Here is a 16,495-nt window from a genome sequence, read left to right as displayed (position 1 = left end):
AGGTGAATGGAAAAAGTGTGGAACATCTATACAATAGACTGCTACTCAGAAACAAAAGGAGTAAATTATTTATATATGAAACAATATGATTTTCAAAATAATTTTGATGACAAAATAAGCCACACATAACAGTATGATTCCATTTAGTTTAAATGCAAAGTAATCTAAAATGACAAATATCAGATTAGTGTTTGGAGCCAGGAGTGAAGAATGAACTGCATAGAGGTACAAGCTATATTCTGGGGTGACGGAAACGTTTTATGTCTTGATTGTGGTGATGGTTTCATGGACATATACAACTGGCAGAACTCATCACATTGTGTAATTTATATGAATGCAATTTACTGTATGTAAATAATTAGTTATTAAGAAAAATATTATAGGGACTTCCCTGGTGGTCCAGTGGTAAAGAATCCGCCTTCTTAGTTCCTGGTTGGGGAACTAAGATCCCACATGCCGTGTGGCTACTGAGCCTGCATGCCACAACTAGAGAGCCTGTGTGCCACAACTACAGAGCCCATGCACTCTGGAGCCTGCATGCCACAACTACTGAGCCCACATGCCACAACTAGAGAGAAACCCAAGCACCACAATGAAGAGCCTGTGCGCAATAATGAAAGATCACACGTGCCACAACTAAGACCCAATGCAGCCAAAAATAAGAAAGAACAAATTATAGATGGAATGAAGAAAGATTAAGTAAAGAGAGACTTTAGTAACATAATAAAAAAAGAAACTCATGTAATAAGCTCTTTACACTGAAAATAGAGACTATACTTTGGAACCTATGGAACCGTTAAAGAAAACTAATGCTATATTAGGACATATAAAATCCTCAAATCGTTAGAGAGTAGAATTAGTACTAATTACTATCCTGATCAAATATGATAAAACAATTTGATCAAGATACAATAAAACAAGAAAACTTTCTTTTAAACAACTCTTGTGTAAAAAGGAATTTTTAAAAAAATAGGTTGTCTAGGAAATGGAAATAAGAAAAACAACTACATATCAGAATCTATGGAAGTCACCTAAAGCTATATTCAGAAGAAAATTAAAACTCCTAATAATGTCATTAGTGAATGAGAAAATGAAATTAATAGTTTAAGTTTTTTTCAGCAAAATGGAAAACAAAATAAACCTAAGGAAATTAGATGGAAAGAATTAGTAAAGAGAAAAACAGAAAATAGAGAATTAGAAAAGAGAAGAATGATGACACTATATTTTATATTTAACAGATACATCCAAAAGCTGGATTTTAAAAATAAATAAAAATTAACAAAATTGACTAATGAGTAGCAAACAATTTTTTTTTAAATAACAGCTATGTAAAATAAATTAAAATTGGAAATTACCAGATATAAAAGAAAAACAATTATAAGCGATTATTATGCTCAGGTTCATAGAAATAAATCTGTAACCTAAATGAAAAGGGTAACTAACTAGAAAAATTTAAATTTATATAATTTAACCCAAGGAAGAAACTATAGGGACGTTATTTACCAGAGAGGACATTGAGAAAGTTGTCAAAGGTCCACTTCCCCACAAAGGCCCAAGTACCAGGACTTTTCTCTCAAACTTGAAGACTATGACCTCATTCCTTCACACTAACATCTCTAAATCAGACTTTTTCTTCTTAGCCTCCATCTCCCTCCAATCATACATTGCATATCTTCCCTTGGCAATCTCCCCATCTCTTAAAAATAAGTCTCTTACTGTCCCAAGCCAAATTCATCTTTTCCTCTATCAACCTGTTCTTTCTTCTGACTTGTTTCTATTAAATGCTATCACTTTCCAGTTACCCAGACTTGAAAATACAACTGGAAATGCTTTATCTTTTCTTTGATGGTTTATAAACCTCTGAATAATCCTAAAAATTGAGCAGAATGATTTTATGAAAGTAGAAATTCAGTGAATCAAGTGAATAAGTAAATGAATCAATCCTTCAATCTGAAAGGAATGAGTGACCAAAGAGGAAAAAATATGCATTGCTCTGTCTGGATTTTTAAACATAGAATGGAGCAATGTGTGTAAAACTAAAAAGCAAGGACAAGGAGATAACTGTGACATCTGCATCCAGAGAATAAGAAAATGTTATCAGAGAAGACAGTTATGTGTGAGAGAAAATATACACACAATGTGTGAGGAGAGTTAGGTTGGGGAACTCACGCTAGACACACCACAGTGTTTCTTTCCAGGCCTTGAGCCTTTTCAGGCTACCCAGGAAACATCAATTATGAGCTGGAACTTTCCAGAATAGCTGAGCTTTTCCTTGCAATGGCCTCTGCCTGCCTAGTTCTCTCTCACTCACCAGGGCATGCTCCTCTTGTCCCCTCCTTCTTCACCATCCAGGGCTCTTTTCCTTGCTCCAATAATGAGATCACATCTGGCTTAGAAACTGAAACTCCTGCTTACAAGAAATAAAAGGGGAATTAGCCAGGCCCATAGATCAGATCAAGTTGCTTGGTCATCAGGAAGGTGAGGCCATTATAGAAGGGAGCTGAGGAAGAGATGAAGTATTCTGAAGAATGGGGAAGATGAAGTTGTATGGACAGTCTAATGAAGCTGCCAATTCTACAAAACTATATTTATCTGGGGGAGCACAAAAATCAGAAACTTAGCGAACTATATCAGAGGTTTCCCAAATATTACATTGGAAAGCAGCCCTACGTGCAGATTCTGAATTACAGGGAGACCTCCTTACCCAGTGATACCAGGCTCCTATAGTTCTGCAACATCACTTTCCTGTACAAATTCCTCTGAGCAGGGTTCAGCCATTCCCACTCCTCTTGAGAGAAATCTACAGCCACATCCCCAAATGTCACCAAATCCTGAAATGACATAAACATATTCTTGCTCAACTAGTGTTCTTACCCTCGCATGAGCATAGTTTAAAAAATTAAATTGTCTATACTTCTGGAGAGAAATACTATAGGTAGTGAAATTTTCTGTCAGTATCTTGAGTTCTGAGCAACACATGTCAAGTAATTGCTAGACAACTTCTCTGTGCTTAGTGTTGCTATTCTGTCATGGAAAGTATACAATTTCAGAGTCTCTACTGATGGAGAAAAGATACACACAGAAATTGGCACTAACAGAACACTGTAAACAATCAAGTGTAAAATGTTATTCATACTAAATGCTAGAGCATTTCTCAATATGGAAAATAAGGATAGACTGGGGCAGTGAAAAAGGCTTCAAAGAGGAGGCAGAAACATGAGTTATGCCTTACAGGACGTACATGGTCTAAACCAGCATTTTCCCAAATTCTACAATGGAATGGTCAATGTTCCAGCTATATCAATAAGGTATATATTAAAATATATTTGATGCTTATAACTGGTTTTCTAAAATTAAATACAGATATAATAAAAACAGTAAAGTTTTATGGTGATTTTGCAAAAATATAACAAACAATATATGCATTACGGAGAACAATCAGGGACAACAAAAGATTACATAACAGCTCTGACAACATCACTAAGTTTCAAAGACAGCTGGTAACTTATCATGCTACCTAAAAGACAAAATAATAGTAATTTTAAGTACTACTGATTAAGTTAAAGAATGAACATTTCAAATGTGATAATGAAGTGCCATCAAAAAATACCTACAACTCTCACTAGAGGAACATACCCAATTGTGCACATCTAATGAGCAAGAGTTTTTTAAATGTTAAAACATAGCTCTTTAAATACCACTGTATGTTACATTAAGGATCTTGATAGCATGGAAGATGACCTAGTCTGCTCCCTAGAAATTGAAAATGGGCATTCTTCCTAATGTGGTAAATCCGCTTCAGACTTATCAAGGCTTGCTGACTGATTTGGTATATGCTTCACAGGTTTGGCATGTCACGGAGCAAAATCTACTCGTAAGCTGAGCTGATATGTAGATGACCTAAACAGCTGAACTGACTTGTCAAATATTGAAATCCTTCCACACTGGTTGGTAAACAGCAGAGGAACCACTCCCAGTTAAAAGACCAAGAGCATTCCCCTGAAAGAACAAACAGTGAAACAGACCTCTTCATTCTAATAGACACTGATTTCAAAAAGGAGATAATGAAAATACTGGAGGAGTAAGAAAAGCTATTGACAGAAATGCAGAGTACTGTAAAAGGGAACTAGAAACTATACAGAGGAACCACAAAAAATCAGAAAACTCATCTGCAGAGATGAAAGCTAAGGGCAATGAATAGCAGAATGAACGATGCAGAAGAATGAATAAGTGACCTGGAACATAGAATAATGGAAATCACCCAACAAGGACAGCAGACAGAAAGCCAAATAAAAAAAATGAAAGCAATATAAGAGACCTATGGGATAATATAAACCATGCCAATCTACACATAATGGGGATTCCAGAAGGAGAAGAAAAAGGGGATCAAAAATGTATTTGAAAAAATTATGTCTGAAAAATTCCCAATGGGGCTTCCCTGGTGGTGCAGTTGTTGAGAGTCTGCCTACCGATGCAGGGGACACAGGTTCGTGCCCTGGTCCGGGAATATCCCACATGCTGCAGAGTGGCTAGGCCTGTGAGCCATGGCCGCTGAGCCTGCGCGTCCAGAACCTGTGCTCCACAATGGGAGAGGCCACAATAGTGAGAGGCCCGAGTACCACAAAAAAAAAAAAAAAAAAAAAAAAAAATTCCCAAACCTAAAGAAGGAAACACATATCCAGGTACAGGAAGCACAGAGGGTCCCAAGTAAGATAAACCAAAACAGACCTACACCAAGACATATTACAATAAAAAGAGCAAAAGTTAAAGAGAGAATTCTAAAGGCAGCAAGAGGAAAACAAAGAGTTCATTACAAGGAAACCCCCATAAGGCTACCAGGTGATTTCTCTACAGAAATGCTGCAGGCCAGAAGGGAGTGGCAAGATATATTCAAAGTCCTGAAAGGGAAAAATATACAACCTAGGATACTCTACCTAGCAAGATTATCATTTAAAATAGAAAGAGAGATAAAGAATTTCTCAGACTCACAAAAACTAAAATACTAAATCTATCCTAAAGGAAACATTGAAAGGTCTTCTCTAAATAGAAAAGAAGAATCTATAGGAAAGAAAAAAACATCACAATTGGAAAGTAAATTACTTAAATTTACATTAAATTTAAAGCCAGGACACAGACAAAAAAAAAAAATCCAAAAATTTGTGTGAAAATGATGGTAACCACAATGAACAGCAAAAGGATGAACAAGATGTAAAACAGGACATCAAAATCATAAAATGTGGGGGAGGAGAGTAAAAAAGTGTAGATTCTTTTTCTTTCCTAGAATGAATGTGTTTCAGCCTATATAACTACCAGTCTAAGGCAAGTAGATATAGGAAGGGGTTAACATTCTTGAAAAATAGGGTACCCACAAATCAAAAACATACAGTAGATTCACAAAAACCAAAAAGAAGAGAACATAAGTATAATACCAAAGAAAATCATGAAACCACAAAAGGAAAAATAAGGGACAAAGAAGAAATATAAAATCAACAGGAAAACAAGGTTTTCAATAAATACATATCTATCAGTAAATACATAAATAAATATCAGTAATTACCGTAACTGTCAATGGACTAAATCCTCCAATCAAAAGACACAGAGTGGCAGATTGGAAAAAAAAAAAACAAAGAGCCTACAATATGCTGCCTACAAGAGACCCACTTTAGGGCAAAGGATACATAGAGATTGAAAGTGAGGGGATGGAAAAAGATATTTCATGCAAAAGGAAATGACAAGAAAGTGGGGTTGCAATACTCATATCAGATAAAATAGACTTTAAGACAAAAGCCATAAAGATAAAGAAGAATACTATATAATGAAAAAAGGATCAATACAAGAGGATTTTACGTCAACATATATGCACCTAATATAGGAACACCCATGTACGTAAAACAAATACTAACAGAAATATAGGGAGAGGGACTTCCCTGATGGTGCAGTGGTTAAGAATCCACCTGCCAATGCAGGGGACATGGGTTTGAGCCCTGTTCCAGGAAGATCCCACATGCCATGGAGCAACTAAGCCCATGCACCACAACTACTGAGCCTGCACTCTAGAACTTGAGAGCCACGACTACTGAGCCCATGCACCACAATTATGGAAGTCTGTCTGCCAAGAGCCCATGCTCCGCAACAAAGAGTAACCCCTGTTCCTACTCGCCACAACTAGAGAAAGCCCATGTGCAGCAACGAAGACACAAAGCAGCTAATAAATAATAAATAAATAAATAAATTTATAAAAAAGAAAAAGAAATAAAGGCAGAAATTGAGAAGACTACAATAATAATAGGATATTTTAACACCCCATTCACATCAATGGACAGATCTTCCAGATAGAGAATCAATAAGACAAGAGATACTAAATGATACAACAGAACAGTTAGACTTAATTGATATTTTCAGTACGTTACATCCAAAAATACCAGAATACACATTCTTTTCAAGTGCACATGGAACATTCTCTAGAACTGACCACATACTAGGGCATAAAACAAGCCTCAACAAACTTAAGAGTATAGAAATTATCTCAAGCATCTTTTCTGACCACAACAGCATGGAACTAGAAATTAACCACAGAAAAATAAATGAGAAAAAAAGGATTACATGGAGACTAAACAACATGGTACTATAAATCCAATGGGTCAATGAGGAAATCAAAGAGGAGATTTAAAAATACCTTGAGACAAATGACAATGAAAACACAACCATACAAAATCTATGGAATGCAACAAAAGCAGTTCTTAGAAGTTCATAGCAATACAGGCTTTCCTCAAAAAACAAGAAAAATCTCAAACAACCTAACCTACCACAAAGAACTAGAAAAAGAAGAACAAACAAAACCTAAAGTCAGCAGAAAGAATGAAACAATAAAGATCAGAGAGGAAATAAATAAAAGACATTTAAAAAATAGAAAAAATCAATAAAACTAAGAGCTGGTTCTCTGAAAGGATAAACAACATTGACAAACCTCTCAACCAAGCTCTTCAAGGAGGAAGAGAGAACTTATTTCATTAAACAAAATAAGAAATGAAAAAGGAAACATAACAACTGACACCACAGAAATACAAAAAACCATAAGGGAATACTACAAACAATTATAAAAGAAAAGCCAAAACCCACATGGTCTTCTGAATAGATGTAGAAAAGGCATTTGACAAATTCAACATCCATTCATGATAAAAACTCTTATCAAAACGGGTATAGAGGGAAAATACCTCAAGATAATAAAAGCTCTTTATGACAAATCCACAGCCAATATAATACTCAACAGTGAAAAGCTGAAAGCATTCCTGCTAAAATCTGGAACAAGACAAGGATGCCCACTCTCACCTCTTCTATTCAACACTATTGGAAGTCCTAGCTGCAGCAATCAGATAAGAAAAAGAGATAAAAGATACCCAGATTAGGGCTCCCCTGGTGGCACAGTGGTTAAGAATCCGCCTGCCAATGCAGGGGACATGGGTTCGAGCTCTGGTCGGGGAAGATCCCACATGCTGCAAAGCAGGTGAGCTTGTGCACCACCACTACTGAGCCTGCACTCTAGAGCCCGCCAGCCACGACTACTGAGCCTGCGTGCTACAAACACTGAAGCCTGTGCACCTAGAGCCTGTGCTCCACAAGAGAAGCCCCCACAATGAGAAGCCCGCGCACAACAACAAAGCCCCCGCTCGCCACAACTAGAGAAAGCCAGCGCACAGCAACAAAGATGCAGTGCAGCCAAAAATAAAAATAAATAAAATTTTTAAAAAAAGATATCCAGATTGGTAGGGAAGAGGTAAAATTGTCATTATATGCAAATGATATGATACTACATATAGAAAACCCTAAACAGTCCACACATAAACTACTAGAACAGATAAGCGAATTCGGCAAGGTGGCAAGATACAACATTAATGTACAGAAATCGGTTGCATTTCTTTATACCAACAATGAAATATGAGAAAGGGAATGTAAAAAAAAATCTTTTAAAATTGCAACTCAAAACATAAATTACTTTGGAATAAACCTCACCAAGCAGATGAAACTTATACACTGAGAACTATAAAACACTGATGAAGGAAACTGAGATGATTCAAAGAAATGGAAAGATATCTCATGCTTTTGGACTGGAAGAATTAATGTTGTTAAAATGGTCATACTACCCAAAGCAATCTACAGATTTAATGTGATCCCTATCAAATTACCCATGACATTTTTCACAGAACTAGAAAAAATAATCCTAAAATTCATGCGGAACCATAAAAGACCCAGAATTGCCAAAGCAATCCTGAAGAAAAAGAACAAAGTAGAAGGCATAACTCTCCCAGAGTTCAGACAATATTAGAAAGCTAGAGTAATCAAAACAGTGTGGTACTGGCAGTAAAACAGACATATGGATGAATGGAATGGAAGAGAGCCCAGAAATAAACCCACACACCTATGGTCAATTAATCTTTGTCAGAGGAGGCAAGAATATACAATGGGAAAAAGACATTCTCTTCAACAAGTGGTGTTGGGAAATCTGGACAGCTGCATGTAAATCAATGAAGTTAGAACACACCCTCCCATCACACACAAAAATAAACTCAAAATGGCTTAAAGACTTAAACATAAGACATGACACCATAAAACTCTTAGAAGATAACACAGGCAAAACAATCTCTGACATAAATTGTACCAATGTTTTCTTAGGTCAGTGTCCCATGGCAATAGAAATAAAAACAAAAATAAACAAATGGGATCTAATCAAACCTACAGGCTTTTACACAACAAAGGAAACCATAAACAAAACGGAAAGACAACCTACAGGATGGGAGAAAATATTTGCAAATGATGCGAGCAACAAGGGCTTGATTTCCAAATTATACACACAGCTCATACAACCCAAAAAAACAAATAACCCAACAGAAGAATGGGCAGAAGACCTAGACATTTCTCCAAAGAAGAAATACAGATGGCTAGTAGGCACATGAAAAGATGCTTAACATCGCTAATTATTAGAGAAATGCAAATCAAAACTACAATGAGGTACCACCTCACACCAGTCAGAATAGCCATCATTAAAATATCTACAAAACAAATGCTGGAGAGGGTGTGGAGAAAAGGGAAACTTCCTACACTGTTGGTGGGAATGTAAGTTGGTGCAGCCACTATGGAGAACACTATGGAGGTTCCTCAGAAAACTAAAAATAGAATTACCATATGATCCAGCAGTCCCACTACTGGGCATATATCTAGACAAAACTATTATTCAAAAAGATACATGCACCCCTATGTTCACAGCAGCAGTATTCACAATAGCCAAGACATGGAAACAACCTAAATGTCCATCAACAGATGAATGGATAAAGATGTGGTACATATATACACTGAAATACTACTCAGCCATAAAAAAGAATGAAATAATGTCATTTGCAGCAACATGTATGCAAGCAGAGATTATCATACTAAGTAACTCAGAAAGAAAAAGACAGATACCATATAATATCACTTATATGTGAAATCTAAAATATGACACAAATGAACCTACCTATGAAACAGAAACAGAATCACAGACATAGAGAACAGACTGAGGGTTGCCAAGGGGGAGGAAGTTGGGGGAGGGATGAAGTGGGAGGTTGGGGTTAGCAGATCTAAGCTTTTATATATAGAATGGATAAACAACAAAGTCTTACTGTATAGCACAGAGAACTATATTCAATATCCTGTGATAAACCATAATGGAAAAGAAGATAAAGAATGTATATATGTATAACTCATCACTGCTGTACAGCAGTAATTAACACAACATTGTAAATCAATGTCAATAAAAAATATGTCAATTTTTATGTCAATAAAAAGTAATAAATAAAATTTATAAAATATGGTGATGGCTTAAGAGAACAAAAACAAAAATGTCTGGTATTTCTACCCTCAGTGAATTTTTTTCCCTTTCTAAGGTAAAAAACTGGAAGTCCTCAACCCTCAGCACCTACCTACCATGGCACCTGACCTAGAAACAATCAAAATTTAGTTAGTATATATTTGTTCAAATGTTTCCTTATACAGACATGTCTATGATTATCTATACATATTCATTTTCTTATAACATCACTTGTTAGATAATATTACATGATGTAAATATGTGATATCTTATTTACTATCCCCTTGCTTATTTTCAGTTATATGAATCTTAATTTCTCACTATGATGCTATAAATGTCTCTATTATTTTCTCAAAATATATTCCTAAAAGTTTTTCTCTCCATTGAGACTAGGATCTCCCAAACTTACTTAACATCAGAAAAGAGTTTACACTATTTTGACTCAGTCAGAATAGGACCTAATGAAAAAATAATTCAGGCTGGGAGTAAAGTGTTGACCGGTAGTCAAAGAAATATTAATAAAGGTTCTTCACATAGAAAGAAAATGGAAGGAAATGGAAATAAAAGGAAAATGGAAGCATCAAAACACAGGAAGAAACTAAGAGCCCCCAAACTATAAATTCAATAAGGTAAGTCCCCCAAAATATTATATCTACTAATAATAGGGGACTTACCTTATTCAGAAAGTGGCAAGAATACTAATTATTTAGAAGGAAAATTACAGAAAGAAGAAAGAAGATCATTACATAAGAAGCAATGGTACATATCCTAGAGTGGCCACTAAAAGAATAATAAAAGTAATGTATAATTAAGATAACTAGGAAAAAAACTGATTTATCCAAAAGAAGGCAAAAAAGGAGAAATAAAGGAAGAAAGAACAGATGGGATAAGTAGAAAATAAATAGCAGCATGGTATACTTAAACACAAATATATTAATAATACATTAAATGAAAATGTACTAAACGCTTATTTAAAAAGACCAAGATTATCAGACTGGATTTTTAAAAACCAGCCAACCTTTTTTGGGGGGAGGCACAAGGGATCATGAGAGGCATAGGGAATTGGGAGGCACACTGGGCCGAGTGCCTGGCTGTGAGTGCAGGGGAGAGAAAAAAAAAGAAAGACTATATACTGTTTATAAGAGGCATACTTTAAATATAATCTTTAGAGCACCACAAGGCACTGTGATTCAGGAGGTCTGGGGTGGCATCCCAGAAAGAGCATTTGGGCTGATGGGCTTTGTCTGTTCTACACATCATATCCTCTGCCTTCTCCTTCTGCCATTACCAATTCAGTGGCAGGAAAAAAGAGGTTGCCTGCTGGCTCTTGCTGCCCTGGTCTCACAAATTCATTCCTTTGTTGATTCATATATTAATTTGGCAAATATTTACTAATGACTACTACCTATTTTGTTCTAAGAGTTGGGAATACAAAGGTGAAGAGAATACAGCCCCTCCCTTTGTGGAGTTAATATTCTAACAGAGGAGAAAGACACTAAACATAAGGTCATACACATATATACACTAACATGTATAAAATAGATAACTAGTGAGAACCTGCTGTATAGCACAGGGACCTCTACTCAGTGCTCTGTGGCTACCTAAATGGGAAGGAAATCCAAAAAAGAGGGGATATATGTATACGTATAGCTGATTCACTTTGCTGTATAGGAGAAACTAACACAACATTGTAAAGCAACTATACCCCAATTTAAAAAAACAAAAAAACCCCATATGGTCATACAGTGTCATGTACTATTAAATACTATGACAAAAAACAAGGTAAGGTAACTGAAAGTTACAGGAGCGTTTGTGTAAGATAAAGTAAGATAAAGTAATGTAGGGCTTCCCTGGTGGCGCAGTGGTTAAGAATCCGCCTGCCAATGCAGGGGACACAGGTTCAAGCCCTGGTTCAGGAAGATCCCACATGCCGTGGAGCAACTCAGCCTGTGTGCCACAACTACTCAGCCTGCGCTCTAGAGCCCACAAGCCACAACTACTTAGCCTGCATGCCACAACTACTGAAGCCCACGCACCTAGAGCCCGTGCTCCCAACAAGAGAAGCCACCACAATGAGAAGCCCGTGCACCGCAACGAAGAGTAGCCCCCGCTCGCCACAACTAGAGAAAGCCCGCACGCAGCAATGAAGACCCAACACAGCCAAAAATAAATAAATAAAAATAAATTTATTTTTAAAAAAAGTAATGTAAAACTTAACAAAGAGGTGATTTTTGAACAAAAATCTGTCAATACATAAAGTGGGAGAGCCAGCCATGTCATCATCTAGGGAAGAATTACAGAAGAGGGAGGAGCAAACGCAAAGGTTTAGAAATAGAAGGTAGCTTGGAACATTTGAGGAACAGCAAGTTGACCAGTGTGACTGGAACAGAGAGCAGTAAAGACTTGTGGAAAATGAGGTCTGGGGTAGCCAGGAGCTGGATCATGTAGGACCTTATAGGCCCAGGTAAGGAAACTGGACTTCATTCCAAGTAAAATGGGAAGCGAACAAAGTTTCTGGGCAAAGGAGTGAAATAATGTGTTCCATCACACTGAGCACACTGCTCCCTAGAGTCCTTCATTATTTTCTACCACCCTCTTTAAATCTCTCACCATCATGTGTGTTACTGACCCTCAATATATAGTACAACTTCCTACATCTGACAGTCACTAACTAGTGATGTGTATACACCACTTTCCTTCCTTGGCTTTTTCCTCATTTGTAAAACAAGTGTCTTAGACAAGATCACCCGTAATTTTCTTCCTGGCTTTATCATTTTATGAACCTACATCTTTGCTGTCTAATACACTAGCTACTAGCCACATGTGGTTATTTAAATCTAAATCAATTAACATTTAAAAATTCAGTTCTTCAGTCACACTAGTACATACAAGTGCTCCACAGCCACATGTGGCTAGTTGCTACTGTATTGGGCAGTGCAAACATAGAGCACTTTTATCATCAATCATCACAGTGCTTCTCTAGGTGATTTCTGCTTCTGAGTCATCTTCTCAAGATGTAAGAAAATAAAAAGATATAGTATTTTGTATGGTTTTATTTTTTATGTTTAACCTACAAAATGTATTTAACCTCAAAGTATGAGGAAGAAAATTTTTTTCTAAATGAATACTCCAGCTCTTCTCCACGGATTTAAAATAACATCATAACGTTATTATGTAATAAACAAACTAATAGACATTGAATTCCATGAAGACAGTATTTTTTTCACCACAGTATTGCCAGCAGTTAATATACAGTAAGTCTTTAATAACTATATGTTCAGTGAATGAATATTTTCTATTCTTATTTATATTTGCATTTGTTTCTGGATATTATATGCTGATTTTTTCATTTATTTCTTCTGGCTCTCATTCTATACTATTTTTGTTATTTACTATTTATGATTTGTTATTACAGATGTATTTAGCCATTCTTTTATGTAGATTCAATACTCCCTACTATTCTCCTTTTTCAAAAAATTCCCTGCTATTTTTCCATATTAACTCCTCTAATCTTTACTGCATGATCTAGAATATTTTAGCTGTAACCAGCTACTAAGTCAGGATATCCCTAGAACAGGACCTCATTACCCCCATGGAATCCTACTCTTCAGTGCCTACAGAATGCCTGAAAAACACTCCTGCCCTAGCTGACCCACACTTTAATACTCAAGACACAACAAATCCCACTCCTCAAAATCACCTTGAGCAAGCAACCCTGTCATGTGTCAATACTACAACTAAGACTTCCCCAAGTAGTCCCTGTCTACTTTTCAAACCCAGGTCTGTGGAAAAGCTCTAAACTGTTGGTCACATCTGAACACCCACCTTGACCTCAGTGAATCACTTCACTTCCCTACAGGGAAGACTTTCAGATTCCACCAAGGAGTGTATTTTTGCCTCTTGAGACCTCCCAACAGAACACCTAACCCACAGGAAGTGCTAAACTGTTTCTTGAATGAAGATGAAAATTCTGGCTGAGAAAAAAAAAAGGAGGCTCAGTGGGTTTTGGGGGACCTCCTTTTACTAGACTGGAGAACATGAGGACCAGGTCACTGAATGAATGGAATTTTAGAATGGGAAATTTCAGAAGAAAAGCAAAATGTTCATATAAAATCTGAAAAACAAGGCATTTCAGAGAAGAGAGTAGAAAAGCTTCCTTACCTCAGGCATGGCTTTAAGAATTTAGGACAGCCCTTCTGTCCTCCTCCTTCTGGCTTCTCTTTGGGAGAAGGGCAGTGTCCAGAGAAAACAGAGCTGGAGAGGGAGAAAGAAAACATGAAATGCTGGGCCTGCCCTCAGCTCCCAGCATCACCAGCCTAGATACTCTCCTTTCCTTCTCTGTGCACTTCTCCCCAACCACAGAAGTAGATACGAGGTGTCACTGCATTGGTCATTCCTATCTAAATTTATAATTCTTGCACCTATGTGCTTTATTTTTTGAAGTATAGTTGATTTATAGTGTTATATTAGTTTCAGGTGTTCAACATAGTGATTCAATATTTTTATAGATTATACTCCACTTAAATCTCCCACGTGCTTTAGATCTCAACATGCAACATAAACTTTCTGTGCTTAAGATACCTCGTTTATATTTATAAGAAGTAACAGTATTTATCCTTCAGAATGGCACTGCCAAATACGGATAATTTCCCCCTTCACACATGAAGGCTATTCATCAGTGAAATCATCCAACGCCTCATGGTAATTAAGTAATTGAGCCCAACTGGAATCCAGGTCTGACTCGTTAGTCTTTCCACCAGATGATGACGTTGAAAGGAAATGTGTCCCCACCCTTTCTACAAAGATGAGAGATAAAACTACAAAGTGAATGCCTCAGAGAAAGCATCTTTACACAGAGTAGGCATCAGAGGGATCATGTGGTCTGGAAGACACTGGACCAAAAAGAACATATTGCTTCTGGTCCTGGCTTATAATAAAATGCACCTGAAAACCAATCTCTCAACTTTTCTAAGAAATTTCCTCAGAAGGGGCTGCGGGGAGGGATATGCAGAAAGTCACTGCAACCCCTTAATCATTAATTATTTTCCACTAAACTTCACTGCCTTGGAGAGTAAAGAAATTATCTCAGAAGCAGCATAACTTAGTGGTAAGAACAACTAGGTTTGTGGATCAGAATGCTCAAACATCCGATCCACCACTCAACTGGCTCTGCAGCCTCTATTCCAAACCTCAATTTCCTCATCAACAGAGTAGTACCTACTCTCTATCAACGGTTGGGAGGGTCATAAGATGATCCACTTCAAGCATTTAGCGCAGTACCTGGTCATCCTTTGTGTGCAATAAATATCATTCAATCATTTATTTTCATAAGTAGCACACAGTAGGTCTCCCCGTCCTTTTTTCTCTTCGATTCCTCACTAGGAGAGGGACGGAAAGACCTTCTGTGCCAGAGAGGACTAAGGTCCAGCAGCTCAGTCTTCTGCTCTCCAGGCCCGAGGCTTTCTCCTCCTCTCCAGCTCTCTTCCCCTCTCCCACTCTCCTCTCCGTAAACCCCATCTCTTCCCCTTCATCTCAATCTCGGTCTTCCCGCTACAAGTCTCCCAAATCCTGGAGCACACTGGCCTCCCAAAGCATCCACACAGCCTCCCAGCCACCACACAAACCCTCATGCTGGCAGCTCCCCTGGCAGACTGTGGACATGCTCCCGAGCTGTAGCTTGCCCACCCCTCGCAGTGAGTCACACAGTCACTGACATGATGACACATGGTGCCATATACTGTCACACACTCCTAGGGTCACACAGTCTCAAGCAGTCTCACGTGAACACAGCTGCACGTTCACTGTTACAGAAACTGTCACACACATTCTCAAATTCTGTTCACACACCGTCTCACAGAGCCCCATACACAAGGTCACACACACAGTGACACTGTAACACACGGTCCATACACGGTCACACTGTTCACACACAGTGACACGGTTTCCCTGTCACATTCTCAGACACTGTCACACATTCTCCCTCGGTCCCGCACAGCCTCACACACTGTCACACGGCTTCACTCTGTTCAAACACGGTCACACACACCGGACCCAGGCTCCCACCGTCACAGGCCCCCTCACACGCCCGCTCCCGCCCGACAGGCCTGCCCAGGCGCGCGCACCCACCCCGGGCTCCTCACCGCCTTCTCCCCGAGAGTCGGCACTTCGTTCCGCACCGTTCGCGGAGGCTGGGAGCTGAGCGCTCTGCGGCCGGGGCGTGGACTCGATCTCGGGCCCGACGGGCGGACTCACAAAGGGGCCAAAGCGCTCGGGCAGGCTGTCGGCGCCAGCCGCAGTGGCTGCTGGGAAATGGAGTCCGGGGCCAGGCGCGGTGCGGCGCGGAGCATCCTGGGACTGCTCGCCGCGGGGGGCCGGGCAGACAGCTGCTTCCTGCCTCGTCCTTTCGCGTCGTCTCTGCCACGCTCCTTAAACACCCCGACCTTGCGACCCAGAACTCGCACTCGCCCCGCCCTCTCAGGCCGTCCGACCCACCGCCCCCGCCACCGACTCCAGCCCGGACCTGGATTGGCCGGCTCGAACTGCGCAGGTGCAGCTTGCTCGCGTCGCGGAGGCGTCCAGGCTCGGTGCACGCGTCGGCCGCGAATAGCGGACGCGGCTGTGTTGCGCATGCGCGGTGGTCGGGCCCGCGCCCGG

The 16,495-nt window shown here is 38.9% G+C and overlaps 1 long non-coding RNA gene across 1 annotated transcript; it reads right to left on the bottom strand.

Moving 5' to 3' along the window:
• Window positions 1-2,308: 2,308 nt before the first annotated feature.
• LOC309836193 lies at window positions 2,309-16,081 on the bottom strand. Its single transcript, XR_014298125.1, has 4 exons — window positions 15,982-16,081; window positions 14,003-14,095; window positions 2,705-2,831; window positions 2,309-2,407 (listed from the first exon to the last, which is right to left on the bottom strand). It is a non-coding gene; the product is annotated as an uncharacterized lncRNA (long non-coding RNA).
• Between the last annotated feature and the right edge of the window lie 414 nt (window positions 16,082-16,495).

Source organism: Grampus griseus (genome assembly GCF_964374135.1).
Source record: "Grampus griseus genome assembly, chromosome: 19".
Taxonomy (NCBI): domain Eukaryota; kingdom Metazoa; phylum Chordata; class Mammalia; order Artiodactyla; family Delphinidae; genus Grampus; species Grampus griseus.
Note: the sequence above shows the minus strand (reverse complement) of the source record. Positions and strands in the feature narration are given on the sequence as shown.